We start from the raw sequence: 21376 nt of genomic DNA on the forward strand, positions 1-21376 counted from the left end.
TGTACGAAACTTATCTTAGAAAATGAAGAATGCCAAGTGTGTGTGTGTGTGTGTGTGTGTGTGTATGTGTGTCTGCAGGAACTCGTTAAAAAACAGTGGCCATCATTCGGTAAGCTTCAAGGTAGTCATAGATAAAATCAGCTCAAAGTGGGGAATGGCAGATTTGAATGATGTAAGACAGGACCTGGCAGAAACAGAATAGGAGCAGAGGGGAACACAACATCTGATAAGTTGAAGACATTTAAAAGCGAGATAGTAAGACTTCAGAGTCAACATGTCCCTGTGAGGATAAGAAGCATAGATAGTAAGATTAACTTTGGTTAACAAAGGATGTTGAAGATCTGATCAGGGAAAATAGGAAGCGTATGTCAGAAATAGGAAATTGGTATCTCCTGAGTCCTTAGAAATTTAAAGGGAATATGCAGCAGGAGCAAATAAGAAAATACGTTAGGAGGGCAAAAAGGACCATGAAATAACCTTAGCGAGGAGAACTGAAGAATCTTAAAAACCTTGAAGCATCTTAGAATAAAGAGGTTAGCTAAGGAAAGTGTAGGTCTCCTCAGAGATTAAAAGGATAATCTATGTGTGGAGCCAAGATTCTAAATGGTATTCGCTGCAGAGGAGTAAAGGGTGGAGATTTAAGAGAAGGGTGTACTGATAATCTGGAAACATGTTCCTATTGGAGGGAGAAATGGTTTGAAATATAAGAGGTGAATAAATCTTCAGGGCCTTTAGAATTTATCTCAAAATGCTAAGGGAAGCGAGGGGACATATTGCTGGGGCTCTAACAGAGATGGTTGCATCTTTGTTAGTACCTGTACTAGATAGCTAAAGGATTACTAAGGTTATTCCCTGAATTTGAATGGATAATAAGGATAAGCCGGGAATCTTCTAGCCTTACATCTGCAATAGGAAGTCTATTGGAGAAGATTCTGTTGAATAGGATTTTCATTTACTTGAAAAAGCAGGTACTGATTTGAAAGAGCCAGCATGATTTTGAGCAAGGAAAATCACGTCTCACACATCTGATAGGATTTTCTTTTGAGGAGGTACTAAGAATATTGATGAAGGCTGTGTGGTAAACAAGGTAACATGGATTTCACTCAGGCTTTTGGCAAGGTCTGCATGGTAGGGTGGATCAGAAGGTGGAGGCACAAGGGATCTGAGGTGCATTGACAAACCTCTGTAACTCAGTTTCTCAAGTCCCGGCAACATCCTTGTAAACCTTCTCTGCACTCTTTCAACCTTATTAATATCCTTACTGTAATTTGGTGACCAAAACTGCATACAATATTTTGCACCAGAAACTTCAGAACACAAACTCAGAATTATATTAGGAGTTTGTATTCTTCTGCAGGATGGTGAGGATTTTGCAGTCAAAAGTGCCAACTAATTGATAGGATGTTCAACCAAATCTGCATTCTCTGAGATGCATTGTTCAAGGACACCATTTCTTTTACAAAAAAAAAGCAGTCTTGGTTTTCTTACCAATGTTAATCCCCCAGCCAATGTGACCAAAACATATGAATGCAAATTATCTGATTGCTGATGCTATGCATTAAAAAAGCATGTCAAAACCATTTGGGGACAGCTTAATCTTGTGTGAGTTTCCATAGATATGCCAATTCCTTCTATCTTTTTCAAAACCAGAAAATTCAAAAATGCATTTCTGAACTTCAGAGGTGCTGGATCCCAGCCAAGTATTTAAAAGCTTCTGTGGTGATTAAGGCAAAAAGCAAATAGATCTTTAATGTTGAAAGCCTTTCTTCACTTATCACTTGTGATATTCTCTCCACACACCATCTGCTTCTAGCGGGATCACAACAGAAAATTTAATATGCTTGTTACCAGAAGCCATTGAAGATGCAGGTGGGCATGATCACCACTAGAGATAAGTAAATTATTATTAGATTAAAAAAAGTCAGAATCCAACAGAACTCACACTAATAAAATGCTTAGAAGTCTACTTCTAAGAAGTGAATGTGCCCTATTGCTGGTTGTTTCATGTATTGCACTGATTTGATGAAATAAAGAAAAGGATGCTGGAGGCACTTAGAAAGTCAGGGAGCATCAATGGAAAGAGAACCAATGCTAATGTTTCTGAAACTTTGTCAGAACAGGGAAACAGAAAGCAAATTAGTTTTAACTTGCAGAGAGGGTGAGTGAGATGTGGTAGAGCCAGAAATGCTGTGGTGATGAGCTGATGATTATTGAGGGTAGTTACTAAGAGAGGGTATGAGCAAATGAATACGTAACAGCTGTTGGAAATCTCCAAGATCAGGGAGTGTAAACAGAGAAAGAAAGAAATGTAAATATTATAATGGATAACACAGCAGAACATAGAAGATAGACTGCTACAGCACATTCCATATCAGGCGATTCCAACCTTGTTTATGCTATGGATCCTACCATTAACTGAGAGGTCTGTGGATCTCAGGTTGGGAACCCCTGGACTATATAAACCTACTTCACTATCAATATAATTACACATCCCATAATTCTTCATTTTTCTAGTACCCACGTGCCTAGCTATGTCCCTATTGTGACAGCTGTTACCACAACCCTGGCAGTATATCTCAGTCACTCGCCATTCCCTGTGTAAAAATCTACCTTGACATCTGCAGGATTCTTTCCTCCATTCACTTTAAATGGATGTCCTCTAGAATTGGCCATTGCCACCCTACAAAGAAGGTGCTAGTTGTCCACTTAGTCTATGCTTCTCATAATCTTATACATATCTATTGACTCACCTATCATCCTTTGCTTTGAAGGAAATGTTTTAGCTTATGCAATTTTTCCTTGTAAGACATGTTCTGTTAATCCAGACAGCATCTTGACAAATTGCTTCTGCACCCTCTGTAAAGCTTCCATATCCTTCCTATAATGAGTCAACGAGATCCGAACACACTGTTAAGTCTGGTCTAACCAGAGTTTTATTGAGCTGCAACATTACCTCACAGCTCTTGAACTCAGTTCCCCATCAAATGAAAGGGAAAACACCATACACCTCCTTAATCAACTTGCACAGCGACTTTGAGGAATCTATGGACTTGGACTCCAAGATCCCACTGTTTCCCCACACTGCTAAAAATTGTGCTGTTAATCTTCTACTCCATTTTCAAGTTCTATCTTCCAAAGTATTTCACTTCAAACTTTTTGGATTGAACTCCATCAGCCATTTCTCCGTCCAGCTGTGAATCTTGTCTCTATCCAATTGTAACCTATGGCAACATTCTACACTATCCCCAACAACAGGGTTGAGCTGGGCAAAGAGCCATTACAGAAGTAAAAGAATTGGTTTCTCCTGATAGAGCAAACCTGATGGGTGGGACAGAATTGTTGGTGAGTGTTACATGGGTGGTCTCAGATATTTGCCTTAAATATGAAATGAGTGAAAATTCAGGAGTGAAACTGCTCCTGAAAACAAATGATGTTGCCATGATCCTGGGGAAGGAAGGACACAGTATGGCTAAGACAGCCATAGGAAAAACAAAGAAGGTGATTTTGTTATTGGTAGCAGGGCAAAGGAAACAGAAGCCATAGTGAGCCTAGCAGCTATCTAGTCTATATGCTAGCCAATAATTTTCAAGAGGATAACAAAAGTTTCTTCAGATACATAAAATGTAAAAGAGCGATATGGGTGGATATCGGACCCCTTGAAAATGACGCTGGAGGGGTAGTAATGGGGGACAAGGAAATGACAGACAAAATGAATAAGTATTTTGCATCAGTCTTCACTATGGAAGACACTAGCAGTACATGGAAGTTCGAGGTGTCAGGGGACATGAAGTGTGTGAAGCTACCATAACTAGAGAGAAGATTCTTGGGAAACTGAAAGGTCTGAAGGTAGGTAAGTCAGCTGGACTAGATGATGTACACCCCAGGGTTCTGAATGAGGTGGCTGAAGAGATTGTGGAAGCATTAGTAATGATCTTCCAAGAATCACTAGATTCTGGAATGGTTCTGGAAGACTGGAAAATTGCAAATGTCATTTCACTCTTCAAAAAGGTAGAGAAGCAGAAGAAAGGAAACTATATGCCAGTTAGACTGACCTCAGTGGTCGGGAAGATATTTGAGTTGATTATTAAGAATGAGGTCTCAGGGTACTCGGAGGCACATGATAAAATAACCGATAGCATAGTTTCTTCAAGGGAAAATCTTGCTTGACAAATTTGTTTGAATACGTTGAAAAAATAACAAGCAGGATAGACGAAGGTGAATCAGTTGATGTTGTGTACTTGGATAAACAGAAGGCCTTTGACAAGGTGCCATACATGAGGCTGCTTAACAAGCTACAAGTCAACAGTATTACAGGATTCTAGCATGGATAAAGCAATGGCTGATTGGTAGAAGGCAAAGAGTGGGAATAAAGGGAGGTTTTTCTGGTTGGCTGCCAGTGACTAGTGATGTTCCACAGGGGTCTGTGTTGGGACCAGTTCTTTTTACATCAAATGTCAATGGTTTGGATGATGAAATTGATGGTTGTGATGCAAAGTTTCTAGATGATATAAAGATATGTGAAGGGGCAGGTATTTTGAGGAAGTAGAGAGGCTACTGAAGAACTTAGACAGATTAGGAGAATGGGCAAAGAAATGATAGATGGATACAGTGTTGGGAAGTGTGTGGTCATGCACTTTGGTAGAAGAAATGAAAGGGTTGACTGTTTTCTAAGTGGAGAGAAATTCAAAAAACTGAGGCACAATTGGACTTGGGAGTCTTGTGTAGGATTCCTTAAAGGTTAATTTGCAGGTTGAGTCTGTGGTGAAGAAGGTAAATGCAATGTTAGCATTCATTTCAAGAAGACTAGAATATAAAAGCAAGGATGTAATGTTGAAACTTTACAAAGCACTAGTGAGGCCTCACTTGGAGTGTTGTGAGCAGTTTTGGACACCTACAGTATCTTCGAAAAGATCTGCTGAAACTGGAGAGTGTTCAAAGAAGGTTAACAAAAGTGAATCCAGGATTGAATGGCTTGTCATAAGAAGAGTGTTTGATGGTGCTGGGCCTGTATTCACTGGAATTCCGAAGAATGAGGGGTGACCTCATTGAAACCTACTGAATGGTGGAAGTCCTTGTTAGAGTGGATGTGGAGAGGATATTTCCTATGGTGGGAGAGTCTAAGACCAAAGGACATGGCCTCAGAATAGAGGGGTGTCCTTTTAGAATGAGGAAGACTTTCATTATCCAGAGTGGTGAATCTGTGGAATTCTTTGCCGCAGACAGCTGTGGAGATCAAACCTTTATGTATATTTAAGGCAGAGGTTGATAGATTATTGATTGGTCAGGGCATGAAAGGATACAGGGAGAAGGAAGGAGTTTTGGGCTGAGAGAAAACTTGGATCAGTCGTGATGAAATAGCTGAGCAGCCTCAACGGGCTAAGTGGCGTAATTCTGCTTCTATATCATATGGTCTTATGGTCTTATACAGTAAGTAGATATCGTAAACCATTAACAGGGCATTTCAATGTTGTCAAAGGTTTTCAACAGTAGCAAATTGTAATGTATGTCTCTTGGGAAGTGAAGAGTAGCAAATAAAAGCTCTGATCACTGGGTTAACATTTAAGAAAACATCAAGAATAGCTTCTAGTTTAGGAATCATGCTTAAAATGTGAGGCAGTGAAATATGAGTCTCAGGTGTAGGAAGAAAGCAAGATACAGAAATGATAATGATAATGTGGTCCTCTTCACAGTACGTGCACACTACAAAACCCATGTGTAAAAGGATGGAAGCTTTATTATGAATACTACAGGAGCCATCCACCTTCACAGAGCCCTTTCAAGACAGCCTGATGCTACTTTTGAGACAGGGCAAAGTATATTGCACATGGTTAAAAGTATAAAGAACAGAGAGAAAGTACTAACTTGTCCTGGTAACAAGAAGGAGCCAGAATGGAAAATGATCCTGAGGTACCATAGACAAATTAGCATCAGAGGTGGAAATGGGAATATTGAATCGCATTTATTACATATTCAAGGAGGATGATAAGAGAGGTACATTTATGATTAGATTAGATTAGATTATGAGGACATGCAGTCCTCTTTTATTGTCATTTAGTAATGCATGCATTAAGAAATGATACAATGTTCCTCCGGTGTGAAATCGCAGAAACACAAAGCAGACCAAGACTGAAAAACTGACAAAAACCACATAATTATAACATATAGTTACAACAGTGCAAGCAATACCGTAACTTGATGAAGAAGACCATGTAAAAAAAAAGTCTCAAAGTCTCTCAAAAGTCCCATCATCTCATGTAGATGGTTGAAGGAAGAAAAACTCTCCCTGCCATGAGCTTCCAGCACCGCAAACTTGCCGATGCAGCACCCTGGAAGCACCCGACCACAGTCCAACTCTGAGTCCGTCCAAAAACTTCGAGCCTCCGACCAGCCCTCTGAGACCGAGCACTGAGCACCATCTCTGCTGAGCGCTTCGACCCCAGCCCTGGCTGTCAGCAACAGGCAAAGCCGAGGATTTGGGGCCTTCCCTCCGGAGATTCTCGATCGCACAGTAGCAGCGGCAGCGAACCGGGCATTACAGAAGTTTCTCCAGATGTTCCTCCGTGCTTCTCACATCTGTCTTCATCAAATCAGAATTGTGCACAGCCCCTATTTAACAAATATGATATAATTCACCGGAGAGGCCGTGCGCGCTGTGTCGCACCGCCATCTTCCCCTCCCGATTACATTATTAAGGAAAGAAAAAGTAAAACATGCTCATTGATATTGTGGTAAACTGGTCTACTATAGGCCAGGGTGTGTTTCTAAAGTACCATGAACATTTTCTATAGAGCACATGGAGTTTCTCTGACCTGTTGGGTTGCAGTGGGACAGATGGGTTCAGTTGTCTATCATAGTTAAAAATCCAAGAATATACATCAGGAATCATGGGAATTGACTCGACTATGTCACTCAGATTAAGAAAATGTATGCAATACACACAAAATGCTGGAGTCCTGATGAAGGATCTCGGCCCGAAGTGTCGAATGTTTTTTTTTCCATGGATGCTGCCTGGCCTGCTGAGTCCCTTCAGCAATTTGTGTGTAGTGCTTTGGTTTTCAGCATCTTGCCTGTTTTCTCTCGTTTAAGAAAATATATGGCCACAGAAACATCTGTGCATTAAGCTGTACTGCCCAACCAAACTGGCCAATAGTCAGGTGAGCTAAAGAAGTTTTAAAAAGGTCTGTGGCTCAGACACTGACTTATCAGTTAGAGGCTGCAGGTTCACCTAAGTAGTCGTGGAAAACAAAGAGACTGATAACCAGCTGGCCAAAGCCTGGCAGAGTGAAGGAAAGTAAAACAAAGGATAAGGATGCAGTGATTATCTGCTCTTTACAAGGGTAGGTGTGGTGATTAAGGCAAAAACTGCAATACACTGTCACTGTTATAGATTGACTCTGACAACAGTTCATCCAAAGAGAAATTTGAAGCTTGAGCTGAAAGGAAAGCTAAGCAGTTAAATGTGAGACCTTCCTAGGAGGAGGTAAGATAATATTTTGACTAAAGTATGTAAACAGAATTATAGATAACAGCCTCAGGGTCAGCTTTGACTCAGTTAATGAGGTTTTCACCTGGAATACTTGTATATTCATCGTGCTCCTGAAAGTTGGGCATAAAATCAAAGCTAAAATTGTATTGCTCTGCTGAAGATGTTCCGAATAGGCAGATTTCATTGGTGATAAACAGCGGTCCCATCAGCTGCCTACAAAAGGTGTGAGAAACTTCTCCTTCCTTTAGCACTCACTCAGGATAGAGGGCAACAATCTTCCATTTTGTTCTTATGGGTACTGTGTTGCGTAATGAGGCCAATGTGGGAAAAAATTAACCAGTCTTCATCACTGTACTATGTTTGAGAGCTTATGGAGGCAAAGTCATAGAACACCACAGCACAGGAACAGGCCTTTCAGCCCATCTATTCCATGCTGAATTATTAATCTGCCTATTTGCATTGACCACAGCGCTCCATACCTCTCCCATCCATGCACCTCTCCAAATTTCTCTTAAATGTTGAAATCAAACCTGCATCCACCATTTCGTCTGGTAGCACACTCCACACCCTCACCACTCTCTGAGTGAAGAGGTTCCCCCTCATGTTCTCCTTAAACATTTCACCTTTCACCCTTAACACATGACCTCTAGTTCTAGTCTCACCCAACCTCAGTGGAAAAGAGCCTGCTTACATATGCCATATCTATAGCCCTCATGAAGTTGTCTACCTCTATAAAATCTCCTGTAATTCTCCTATGCCCTAGGGAATGAAATCCTAACCTACTCAACTTTTACCTATAACTCAGGTCCTCGAGACTTGACAACATCCTTGTAAAATACCTCTGAACTCTTTCAGTCTTACTGACTTCTTTCCTGTAGGTAGGTGACAAGAACTGAACACAATATCCAAAATAGGCCTTGCCAACATCATATACAACTTCAACATAACATCCCAACTCCTGTACTCAGTACTTTAATTTATGAAGGCCAGTATCTCAAAAGCTCTCTTTATGGACCTATATACCTGTGACTCCCCTTTCAAGGAATTATGGATCTATATTCCCAGATCCCTCCATTCTGCTGTACTCATCAGTGTCCTGCTGCTCACCATGTAAGCCCTACTCTTCTTCCAAAGTGCAACACCTCGGACTTCTCTGCATTAAGTTCCATCTGCTATTTTTCATGCCATTTTTCCAGCTGGTCCAGCTCCTGCTGCAGGCTTTGTAGCCTTCCTCACTGTCCACTATGCACCCCCCGTCCAATCTTGATATGGTCCACACATTTGCTGAGCTAGTTATCATCCAGATCATTAATATGGATGACAAACAACAACTGACCCAGCACAGATCCCCACGGCAGATCACTAGTCACAGGCCTCCAGTCAGAGAGGCAGCCATCTATTGCTATTCTCTGGCTTCTTCCTCGAATACAATGGCAAATGCAATAACTTCCCTCACGATGAATGCCAAGAGACTGAACCTTTTTGACCAATCACCTATGTGGGACCTTGTTAAGTGTCTTGCTAAAGTCCATATAGACAATGAACCCTGCATTGCCTTCATCAGCGTTCATGGTAATTTCCTCAGAAAAAAAAGGCTTACTGGACAAAATTTAGCTGCCACATTCCTACAACACACTTCTGAAAGTTATTTAGATCCCAGAATCATTCATCTTGAGATGTTTTCTTGGTATTTTGATTTCTCTTGACTAATTTATTCCTTGAAAAACTCGAGAAATCTATTTTGATTGTTTGACCTTGGCCTCAATACCTCCTTGTGCAACTGACTCCTTGATTTCCCCACTTGCAGTCCCCAATCATTTCTGATTGGCAACAACATCTCCTCCACAATCTCCATCAGCACAGGTGCACCACCAGGCTGTGTGCTTAGCCCCCTGGTCTACTTACATTCTATTTATGACTGCCAGGCTAAGCACAGCTCCAATGCCATATTTGAATTCGCTGACAAGAGCACTGTGTTGGCTGAATCAAAAGTGGTGACGAATCAATATTTAGCAGTGAGATTGAAAATCTGGCTGAGTGGTGCCACAAAAAAAATTTCTCACTCAATGTTTGCAAGACCAAGGAGCTGATTATTGACTGCAGGAGGAGGAAACTGGAAGTTCATGAGCAAGCTGTCGTTGGGTGATCAGAGGTGGAGAGGTTCAGCAACTTTAAATTCCTCAGTGTTCAGAGGATCTGTCCTGGGTCCAGCGCTAAGTGTCATTACAAAGAAAGCATGACGACATCTCTACTTCCTTAGAAGTTTACAAAGATTTGGTGTGTTATCCAAAACATTGACAAACTTCTACAGATGTGTGGTTGAGAATATATTGACTGGTTACATCACGGCTTGGTATGGAATCACCAATGCCATTGAACGAAAAAGTAATGGGTATGGCCCAGCCCATCATGAGTAAAGCCCTCTCCACCACTGAGCACATCTGTACAGGGCACTGTCGCAGGAAAGCAGCATCCATTAACAAGGACCACCACCATCTAGGCCATGCACTCTTCTCACTGGCGTCATCTGGAGGAAGGTCTTGGAGCCTCAGGAGGCACACAATCAGTCTCAGGAACAGCTATTACCCCGCAACCATCAGGCTCCTGAACTGGAGAAGATAACTTCACTCAGTTTCAGTCTCCCCATCATTGATCCGTTCCACCACCTACGGACTTGCTTTCAGTGACTCTTCCTCTCGTGTTCTCTTTATTTATTGCTTATTTATTTGATGATGTTTTTTTTTATATTTACAGTTTGTTGTATTTGGCACATTGGTGATTTCACCGTCTTGTTGGGGGTGGACTTTCATTGATTATATTGTGTTTCTTGTGTATACACAATACCCTCAAGAAAATGAACACCGGGCTTGAATTTGATGATGTACACGCACTTTGATAATAAATTTACTTTGAACTTTGAGCATGATTTCAAAAGTTGTTGGATTTTTAAAAATTTCATCTTCTCACATGCTTTTCAGACCTACGCAAGATTCAAGGAGGAAATGCACAGGCAATTTTCCTGTACATTCATTCTACATTTATCTGCAGTTATTGTATGGTCATAATTACACTTTGTGCTTTCATGATCTGAAATTTGTATATACTTGAATCCAAGGTCAAAATTTAGCTTCCTTAGACATGATTTTTGACAGACTCAGCAGGTCACCTGATATTGTGATTTGTACTGTCACTAGGCCAACAACAGCTCAGACTTGTATATAGCTATTATAAACTACTGAGATCAAAGATATAATCCTTCCACAAAGAGACTACAAGGTATCTGATACGTGTATGTATCCCACCCCTCCTCTCATTGTACTAAACAGGATGAAAGCATTACCATCAAAGGCAAAAATGAAAAATAAAGACCACACAGGGTGTTATGGATACCTGCCACTGAAACATTTCCTTGTCTGGGGATACATCCTTTCAGTTTTAAGTACAGCACACCTGAACTTGAACTGGTTCCAAATGGCCGAAGTGTCGGGAAGTGAGAGAGGAGGGAGCTGAAGTGAAAGGGGAGGGTATCAAAAGTTTGCACTGTTTGACACTGATTAAAACAAGCCCTTCCGAACAGGAGTTCACAAGTGAGAAATCGCTTAATTTTCTTGATCTAAATTTGATTTTGATGACTACAAACATTCGATCTATACTTTTAACAGTGGCAGCTTTTGGACCAGACATCCTGTTGTATTTTGTTTTCAGCAAAAACTTTCATTACAAACTCTATCACATAACTAGTGCTCAGGTAGTATACTTCTGCACCCTCACCCCCCAAAAATCCTTCATGCAGACAGCACACACGTGCACGGAAACTACTCTTCTTGTGCTTTGACATGTAACGCTTGACCTGGCATCAGTTGCACAAGACTGATGATGTAATCTTCAACAATACCAGAATGTATTATCGGAACGTGCAGTATTTTTAATTGCTTCAATAATGGCACTGAATGGGATCTCCTCCAAAATAGATACAAATGTACGAATTGAGAAACGCGATAGAATTGATCACCAAATGAAAATGAAGTTCTGATTAATAAATATACTGCAACTTTCCATCAAAGGAATATTAATGCCTTGAAAATAAAAACAGAAAATGACTGCATAAGTGGGAAGGGAAACAGGGTTCTTGCTTCAGGTCAAAGATCCTTTATCTGAGACTTTCTTGAAAAACTGGACCAAGCCCGTGTTTGAGGGCGACTGATTTGGCTTTGGCAAGTTCTTTATTCTCTGAAACTCTGACTTACTGGTACAGATGTTGCAGAAGAAAGCAGAGCCAAAACATATCCATTCATCTTTCTATTTGTGTTGCATGAAAGGATCATTAAAATTCTGCAGCTATTTATGGAAGCTTTGAATAAGGGGGTCTGTAGTACTGTGCAAAATTCTTAGGCACATATACCCAGCTAGGGTGCCTAAGAACTTTGCACAGAACTATATTTATCAAGATGGAGCAGAGAGCGAGCGAGTTTATAAATCTGGTGGGAACAAAGTATGTTGGGAATGGCGAGAGTGGAGCGCCGTGGGAGGTATGTGGGACAGGTAGCAGAGAAGGAGTTTCATGGGTCGGTGGGGACATGGGTGCAAACACACCCAGCCCTGAGACACCAGGCAAGATCATTTGATTTCAGACAATTGGTTTATTGTTCATTACAGAATGTTGCTGTGGTGCTTTCTGCACCCTGCTCTCTCCCTCCCCCCTTTTCCCAACCATGATTCCCCTTTACTTGCCCCCTTCCCACTCTGAGCCCACAGTAAAGGCCCATAGCAGAATCGGTATGTCAAGAAATTTGTTTTTTTTCTGTAGCAGCAGTACCGTGAAATATATAAAATTGCTACAGTACTGTGCATATATATATGTGTGTGTGTGTGTGTGTGTGTGTGTGTGTGTGTGTGTGTGTGTGTATGTGTGTGCCTAAAACTTTTGCGTAGTACTGTAGTATCTGCTGATGTCAGCAGAATGAATATTAAAATCATTCAGCAGCTTGTTCAGCAAAAAATACCACATGGCTTGTGATCATGTGTCTCTCCATATCTCTAGAGTCCTCGAGTAAAGTTGATTATTGACAAAATAGCTAGGAAACATCTGTCAAAGTTTTTTCTTCTACCAACTAATTCCAGTAATGTCAGTCTGGAATTACAGGTCCTTCCATGAAAGGAATTATTAGGCAGATTAAAAAAAAGAACTACTGCATCCCGTATATTTAAAAAGGAAATGCTAACTAGTTAGAGGCTATTATAGTCAGGGGAGCAGACAGGAGATTTTGTGGACGTGAGAAGGACACCCGCATGGTTTGTTGCCTCCCAGGTGCCAGGGTCCTGGATGTCTGTGACCGGGTGCACGACATCCTGGTATGAGAGGGAAAGCAACCGGAAGTTGTGATACATGTTGGGACCAACGACGTAGGCAGGAAGAGGGAAGAGGTCCTGAAGTGTGAGTTTCGGGAACTAGGCAGAAGGCTGAAGAACAGGACCTCAAGGGTGGCGTTCTCAGGATTGCTGCCAGTGCTACATGATAGTGATGGTAAGAATTGGGGGAGATGGCACTTGAGTGCATGGCTGAGAAGTTGGTGCAGGGGGCAGGGTTTTAGATTTTTGGATCATTGGGATCTCTTCTGGGGAAGGTGGGACCTGTACAGATTGGATGGGTTGCACCTGAACTCGAGGAGGAGCAATATCCTTGCAGGTAGATTTGCTAGCATGGTTCAGGAGGGTTTAAACTAATTTGCAAGGGGGATGGGATCTGGAGCGATAGAGCAGTGAAAGAACTGCATGGAATAAAGCCAGATCTAACATATAAAGAGGCTTTGAGGAAAGAAAAGCAAAATAAAGGGTGTAAAGGTAGTAAGGTAGAAGGGCTAAAGTGCGTGTATTTCAATGCAAGAAGCATCAGGAACAAAGGTGATGAACTGAGTGCTTGGATACATACATGGAATGATGATGTAGTGGCCATTACAGAGACTTGGCTGGCACCAGGGCAGGAATGGATTCTCAATATTCCTGGATTTCAGTGCTTTAAAAGGGGTAGAAAGGGGGGGAAAGGGGAGGAGAGGTGGCATTACTGGTCAGGGATACTATTACAGCTACAGAAAGGGTGGGTAATGTAGCAGGATCCTCTTTTGAGTCAGTATGGGTGGAAGTCAGGAACTGGAAGGGAGCAGTTACTCTATTGGGAGTATTCTATAGGCCCCCTGGTAGCAGCAGAGATACCGAGGAGCAGATTTTGGAAAGGTGCAAAAATAACAGGGTTGTTATCATGAGTGACTTTAACTTCCCTAATATTGATTGGCACCTGATTAGTTCCAAGGGTTTGGATGGGGCAGAGTTTAAGTGTGTCCAGGACAGATTCCTGTCACAGTATGTTGACAGGCTGACTAGGGGGAATGCCATACTAGATCTAGTATTAGGTAATGAACCGGGTCAGGTCACAGATCTCTCAGTGGGTGAACATCTGGGGGACAGTGACCATCACTCCCTGGCCTTCAGCATTATCATGGAAAAGGATAGAATCAGAGAGGACAGGAAAATTTTTAATTGGAGAAGGGCAAATTATGAGGCTGTAAGGCTAGAACTTGCAGGTGTGAAATGGGATGATTTTTTTGCAGGGAAATGTACTATGGACATGTGGTTGATGTTCAGAGATCTCTTGCAGGATGTTAGGGATAAATTTGTCCCGGTGAGGAAGATAAAGAATGGTAGGGTGAAGGAACCACGGGTGACAAGTGAGTTGGAAAATCTAGTCAGGTGGAAGAAGGCAGCATACATGAGGTTTAGGAAGCAAGGGTCAGATGGGTCTATTGCGGAATACAGGGAAGCAAGAAAGGAGCATAAGAAAGGGCTGAGAAGAGCAAGAAGGGGGCATGAAAAGGCCTTGGCGAGTAGGGTAAAGGAAAACCCCAAGGCATTCTTCAATTATGTGAAGAAAAAAAGGATGACAGGAGTGAAGGTAGGACCGATTAGAGATAAAGGTGAGAAGATGTGCCTAGAGGCTGTGGAAGTGAGCGAGGTCCTCAATGAATACTTCTCTTCAGTATTCACCAATGAGAGGGAACTTGATGACAGTGAGGACAATATGAGTGAGGTTGATGTTCTGGAGCATGTTGATATTAAGGGAGAGGAGGTGTTGGAGTTATTAAAATACATCGGGACGGTAAGTCCCCGGAGCCTGACGGAATATTCCCCAGGCTGCTCCATGAGGTGAGGGAAGAGATTGCTGAGCCGCTGGCTAGGTTATTGTCTTATTGTCTATGGAATAGTACCAGGGGATTGGAGGGAGGCGAATGTTGTCCCCTTATTCAAAAAAGGTAGTAGGGATAGTCGGGGTAATTATAGACCAGTGAGCCTTACATCTGTGGTGGGAAAGCTGTTGGGAAAGATTCTTAGAGATAGGATCTCTGGGCATTTAGAGAATCATGGTCTGATCAGGGACAGTCACCATGGCTTTGTGAAGGGCAGATCGTGCCTAACAAGCCTGATAGAGTTCTTTGAGGAGGTGACCAGGCATATAGATGAGGGTAGTGCAGTGGATGTGATCTATATGGATTGTAGTAAGGCATTTGACAAGGTTCCACATGGTAGGCTTATTCAGAAAGTCAGAAGACATGGGATCCAGGGAAGTTTGACCAGGTGGATTCAGAATTCGCTTGCCTGCAGAAGGCAGAGGGTCATGGTGGAGGGAGTACATTCAGATTGGAGGGTTGTGACTAGTGATGTCCCACAAGGATTGGTTCTGGGACCTCTACTTTTCATGATTTTTATTAACGACCTGGATGTTGGGGTACAAGGGTGGGTTGGCAAGTTTGCAGATGGCACAGAGGTTGGTGGTGTTGTAGATAGTGTAGAGAATTATCAAAAATTGCAGAGAGACATTGATAGGTTGCAGAAGTGGGCTGAGAAGTGGCAGATGGAGTTCAACCTGGAGAAGTGTGAGGTGGTACACTTTGGAAGGACAAACTCCAAGGCAGAGTACAAGGTAAATGTCAGGATACTTGGTAGTGTGGAGGAGCAGAGGGATCTGGGGGTACGTGTCCACAGATCCCTGAAATTTGCCTCACAGTTAGATAGGGTAGTTAAGAAAGCTTATGGGGTGTTAGCTTTCATAAGTCGAGGGATAGAGTTTAGGAGTCGCGAGGTAATGATGCAGCTCTATAAAACTCTGGTTAGGCCACACTTGGAGTACTGTGTCCAGTTCTGGTCACCTCACTATAGGAAGGATGTGGAAGCATTGGAAAGGGTACAGAAGAGATTTACCAGGATGCTGCCTGGTTTAGAGAGTATGGATTATGATCAGAGATTAAGGGAGCTAGGGCTTTACTCTTTGGAGAGAAGGAGGATGAGAGGGGACACAATAGAGGTATACAAGACATTAAGAGGAATAGATAGAGTGGATAGCCAGCGCCTCTTCCCCAGGGCAAAACTGGTCAATACAAGGGGACGTGGCTTTAAGGCAGCGGTCCCCAACCACCGGACCGCGGACCGGTACCGGGCCGCAAAGCATGTGCTACCGGGCCACGAGGAAACAATATGATTTGACGATATGAAATGATATGAGTCAGCTGCACCTTTCCTCATTCCCTGTCACGCCCACTGTTGAACTTTAACGCATGCGAGGTCATCAGTGACCGAAGATGCAAATGACCAAAGAAGTGCAAAGGAATAGGTCCGTGACCCATTTGTGAACGTTTCCGGTGAATCTTCCATGTCAGCGTGGGAAGAAGATCAACTCCTCGAACTTGCAAATGACGGCGGGCTGAAAAGTATGTTTGACACAACATCTCTGCCAGCATTCTGGATCAAAATCAAGGCTGAATATCCTGAGATAGCCACGAAAGCACTGAAAATGTTGCTTCCATTTCCAACATCATATCACTGCGAAGCAGATTTTTCTACAATGAATGTAACGAAAACTAAATTGCAGAATAGACTGGACATAAAGGAACCTCCTTCGAGTATCGCTGTCTCCCATCACCCCTTGATGGGACCGTCTTGTTGCAGGAAAACAAGCCCAGGGCTCCCACTGATTCAGTGATATTGGTGTGTTGCAATGATTTTATATGTTCATACGAGGAAACTATGCGCTGTGTGTTTAATATCCAAACACATTGCCGATTGCGTCGCCTCTGATCTGGGCCGACATTTACGTGCTGGGCAGCACCTAATCAATTAGCTTGTTTATTTTGGCTTTTTTCTTAAAGTTGTGCTGGGTGCGTTTCGGCCACCGCTGTACTGCTGCATTCTTCGTGGCCCGGAGGTTTGGGACCACTGTTAGAATTGACATCACTGTATTCATGCGAGGAAAATATGCGCTGTGTGTTAAATTCATTAGATAAACCCCTTTAGAGACGATTATGAGTGTATTAGCCACTTATAAGTGACTTATAACCTATATTCCGGTTGCAGGTCGGCCAGTCCGCAAGAATATTGTCAATATTAAACCGGTCCGCGATGGAAAAAAGGTTGGGGACCCCTGCTTTAAGGTAAGGGGTGGGAAGTTCAAGGGGGATATTAGAGGAAGGTTTTTTACTGAGAGAGCGGTTGGTGCGTGGAATACACTGCCTGAGTCAGTGGTGGAGGCAGATAGACTAGTGAAATTTAAGAGACTACTAGACAGGTATATGGAGGAATTTAACGTGGGAGGGTTATAGAGGAGGCAGGGTTTGAGGGTCGGCACAACATTGAGGGCCGAAGGGCCTGTACTGTGCTGTACTATTCTATGTTCTATGTTCTAAATGCCTCCAATAATTAACATTGATCAAGAATAAATCATCAGCACAGTTTGCAAGTAAAAAAAATATAGATTTTTTTATATATTAACTTCGACCTTATGAAGTCAGTAATGAAAAATACATTACGCTTCAGAAATTCCTTCCCTTTTCCTATAAGTATCCTGTCTCAATCCCAGGACGGCTGAGCCAGAGGAGGACTTACAGTATACCAGTAATGAAAATGGCTCTCTGGACTTTAAGTAAGCCTCTGATTTTGTGTTATCTCAACAGTAACACCATTAGTATTTATTGTTGTTGCACCATGAAGTTTTCAGCAAGAACATGCAGAAAAGTATGGAAAGTCAGGAGGCAATATCAATGACTGTTATCCTCTGCAAGCCGTTCCTGGGTGGGAATGGTGTTTTGCACCGTTCCTCAAAAACCAGAAAGCTCAAAGACATTTCCAAACAATTTGTGGAGTGAAATTCTCTGTGAGTGCACTAAGATTTTTGCATGTAAGATTACATTGATGTTCAAAGCAAAGAAATGGTATTTACAGGAAGTTTCAAGAAGTCAAGAAGCAGGGCATCCAGGCAGATGTACTTTCTCAAATGTCAGGACACCTTGATCTCAGGAGTGGCTTCAGACAGTGACTGGTATTTACAGCCTGCTGAACAAGGTCTGCTGACAAGTGGACAAGGTAGTCACGTTTTAGTGGCTGTATTAATCTCTACCACATTCTACCTCTCTGCCTCTGTATTTTTCCAAGGTTAGGGTTCATATTGCCACAACAACAGATTTACCCTACTACTGGTAAGCCCAAAATTCTTTGTCCTTTTCTCACTTTTTTAAATAGAATTATGACAGAAGACATTGAATGAATGTACAATTTCCACGGCTACCTCTTTTAGTGGCCAGGATAAATATATTGGGCCTGGGGATTTGCTGGGTCTCAGTGCCATTAATTTCTCCAATTTTCTTAAGTGCTAAGAAAAAGAAGGAATTAATGTCCTCCAGCACATCTGATACGTTCTTTATGTTAGCTTCTCTGAAGACGGAACCGAAGTATTTGTTTAATTATATTTCTGTTTGTTTGTTCCCCATTATAATTTCTGCTGTTTCTGATTGCAAGGGACTTGCATTCTCTTAGGATTTACAAAATGCAAATAGTATAAACAAGTATCTCTTATTTCCTGTACGCTTGACCTGTATACGTGTTGAAAGTTCAGGCTCCTGCTGCAGTTGCTTGTATATTGTTATTTTCTATTACTGTGCAGGGGATGGCCATTTGGTCCATTGAACCCATGCTAGCTTCTGACAAAGCAATCTCATCACTCCTATTCCTCCACCCTCCCTTTTTTCCGTGTGCCCCTGCAGCTATTTTCTCACATGAGCCTATTGTTCCCCTTGATTGTTTTGTCACCTCCCTGCACGAAGGATAATTTACAGCTAGCAGTTGCCAATTAGCTTTCCAGCACCTCTTTACAAGATGGACGCAAACCAGACCTCACAGCAAAAACCCATAGATAACAAATAGAACTTGCAAACCCTACGCAGACAGCATCCAAGGCCAGGATTGAACTTGGGTCCTCAAACCCAAGTAAGGAATAATGTACCATCAATTAACATAGTCTGCTATATCAAACATACAACTATTCCTTTCCTATCTAATCAATACTTCAGTGTTTGAGATGACCAGAACGAAAGGTCAATCCACCATCTGCCACAGACAGCTATTCACAGTTGATTCATGCCTTTAATAAAAATTGCCTTTTTAAATTCAAATACTGAAATATCTAGCAGTTTTTAATACTTACAAGTAATTGTTGGTTTATTTAAAATGCATAAATGTTAATGTCTTGGTTGCTGCAGCACCTGAAGAGTAATAGCTATGAAAGGGCCTAATATTGAAATGTTTGTTTCCATTTCTGAGTCCAATGTCACTGTACTCCAGTAGAATAGAGTACCAGGAAAACAAAATGAAACTTTATGTAGTGCTATTCATTTTGTTTGTGAGTTCTGTAGGGAACAGTACATTTCAGAGGCGATTATTTCTGTTTCCTTTTCCTTGCTGTCAGTCACAATATTCACTTACAATTAGGCAAAATGCCTAACTTTATTTGCAGAGAAATATCATTACATACCACACCCTTTGGAGAACCGTGATAAAGTTTTGGTGTTTGTTTATTTTAAGTATATTTTGAACAAAGTCCCAAATCCATTCTAATAGTATTTCTGCCTAAATTTCCAGCATTTTCTATTTTTAGTTGTCCGAATTGCCTCCAAGATTTGCCCACTGTTCCTATCACTCTAATCAAATCCATTCAACTGGCTTTCTGCCCTGTCTCTTAATAATAAGACTATCTAATCAGTTGCAGCATCCTGTGTGACTACCATCAAAGCACACGATTCCTCCTGAGCTTCCTTGTCTTTGCAGAGCTTTCAACACAGTGAGTGCTGTACTACAATCAGATCCCCTCCAAGGATGGATTGCTCACTGTGTTTTCAAGGAAACTCCATTCAATAACTCTTCCTCAAATCTCTGCATAGTCAACACTATTTTAGTCTACAGCTTCAACTGCCAATTTCTCCCCTTCCTCAATCATTCTTAAGTTTAAGATCATCTTCCGTGTATATATAGAAGATAGTCTCTGTACTACACCGAGGAGTTGGTGGAGGAGGGAGGGTATCAGGTTTCTGGATCATTGGGCTTTCTTCCAGAGAAGGCAGACCTGTACGGAAGAGATGGTTTGCATCTGAACTGGGGGGGGGGGTAACTAATATCCTAGTGGGAAGGTTTGTGAGTGCTGCAGGGGGTGGTCTAAATTAGAGTTGCAGGGGGATGGAACCAGAATGCCAGAAAAGATTGTGGAGAGGTTGTGGAGATAGATGGTGCTAAGACCACATGGGGTGTATGGGGTGTCAGGGAGGGGCAGAACCTCTGGTGGGGGAACATATTGCATCCTTTTCAAGGTGGTTAGTCCACCTTTGGTCCTCACCTGGCACTCAGCTCTCACCTGTGGCTCCCCGTAGCTGTTTGCATGCGACAGTGGCCACACCCCAGGCAACAGCTTCGACAAGCCGGCTAAACCAGGTGAGGGTAGTTGACGGGTCTCAGACCCTCGGTGAGATAAGGTGTTGTCTATCCCAGCATGTGAAGACAGACTCCGGCGGATTGAGCGGACGAGACCAATGGAAGGTACAACGATTAAGAAGGCGGTCTCTGCAAGTGTTGTGGAACGTGTAGAGAAGGACAAGACACAGAAGACGTCCTGGTCATCCACTGCGCCTAGTCCCATCTCCTGCCGTCTCGACTCTGTCTTGCCACTGGATCCAGATGGGAATTGGGAAGAGAGAGTGAGGCTGATGCTGCGCAACTCTCCCTCACTTAAATCCAAATCACGCGCTGGTCTCGACACCATCATAATGGTGTCGAGGTCCTCATTGACGACGATGGACGAACACAAAAGACCTCAGACAGGATTCAAAATGTTGAGCATGGTGCAACAAATGTTCTAAGCTGCATATATTTCAATGCAAAAAGTATTGTAGGAAAGGCAGCTGAGCTCAGGGCATGGATCAACACATATAGTTATTACATTGGACCCAATAGTGAGACTTGGTTGCAGGAGGGACAGGGCTAGCTGGGATTCTGTTGCTTTAAACACAGAGTGAGAGGGATTAAAGGGTTAGCAATCCTGGTCAGGGAATATGTCACGGCAGTGCTCAGTCAGAACAGACTGGTGAACTCGTCTATTGAGGCTTTATGGGTGGAACTGAGGATTAAGAAAAGTATGACCACGTTAGTGGGTCTATATTATAGACCACCCAACAGTCCATGAATCTAGAGGAACAAATTTGTCGAGAGTTTGCGGGCTGTTGCAAGATACATAAGGTTGTTATAGCAGATGATTTTAGCTTTCCACATATTGACTGGGACACCTATTCTGTAAAAGGACTAGATGGGATAGAGTTCATTAGATGTGTTCGGAAAGTTTCCTTAATCAGTACATAGCAGTCCCCACAAACAGTATGTGATCTACTATTTAGGAATGAGACAGGGCAGATGACAGAAATTTGTGTTGGAGAGCACTTTGCCTCTAGTAATCATAATGTCATTAGTTTCAAGGTAAATATGGAAAAGGATAGGTCTGGTCTGCAGGTTGACATTCTAAATTGGAGAAAG

General features: G+C 42.3%; 1 long non-coding RNA gene across 2 annotated transcripts in view; it reads left to right on the forward strand.

Annotated features, from left to right (window-relative positions):
• LOC140211084 (uncharacterized) overlaps positions 1-21376 on the forward strand; it is a 360478-nt gene that overhangs the window by 166602 nt on the left and 172500 nt on the right. The window contains exon 4 of one of the 2 annotated variants that reach the window (XR_011889382.1): positions 16886-16962. The exons of the other annotated variant lie outside the window; for it this stretch is intronic. This is a non-coding gene — a long non-coding RNA (uncharacterized lncRNA). The remainder of the gene's footprint in view (positions 1-16885; positions 16963-21376) is intronic. 2 annotated transcript variants of the gene reach the window in all.

The sequence above is a fragment of the Mobula birostris genome, chromosome 16 (assembly GCF_030028105.1).
Source record: "Mobula birostris isolate sMobBir1 chromosome 16, sMobBir1.hap1, whole genome shotgun sequence".
Classification (NCBI taxonomy): domain Eukaryota; kingdom Metazoa; phylum Chordata; class Chondrichthyes; order Myliobatiformes; family Myliobatidae; genus Mobula; species Mobula birostris.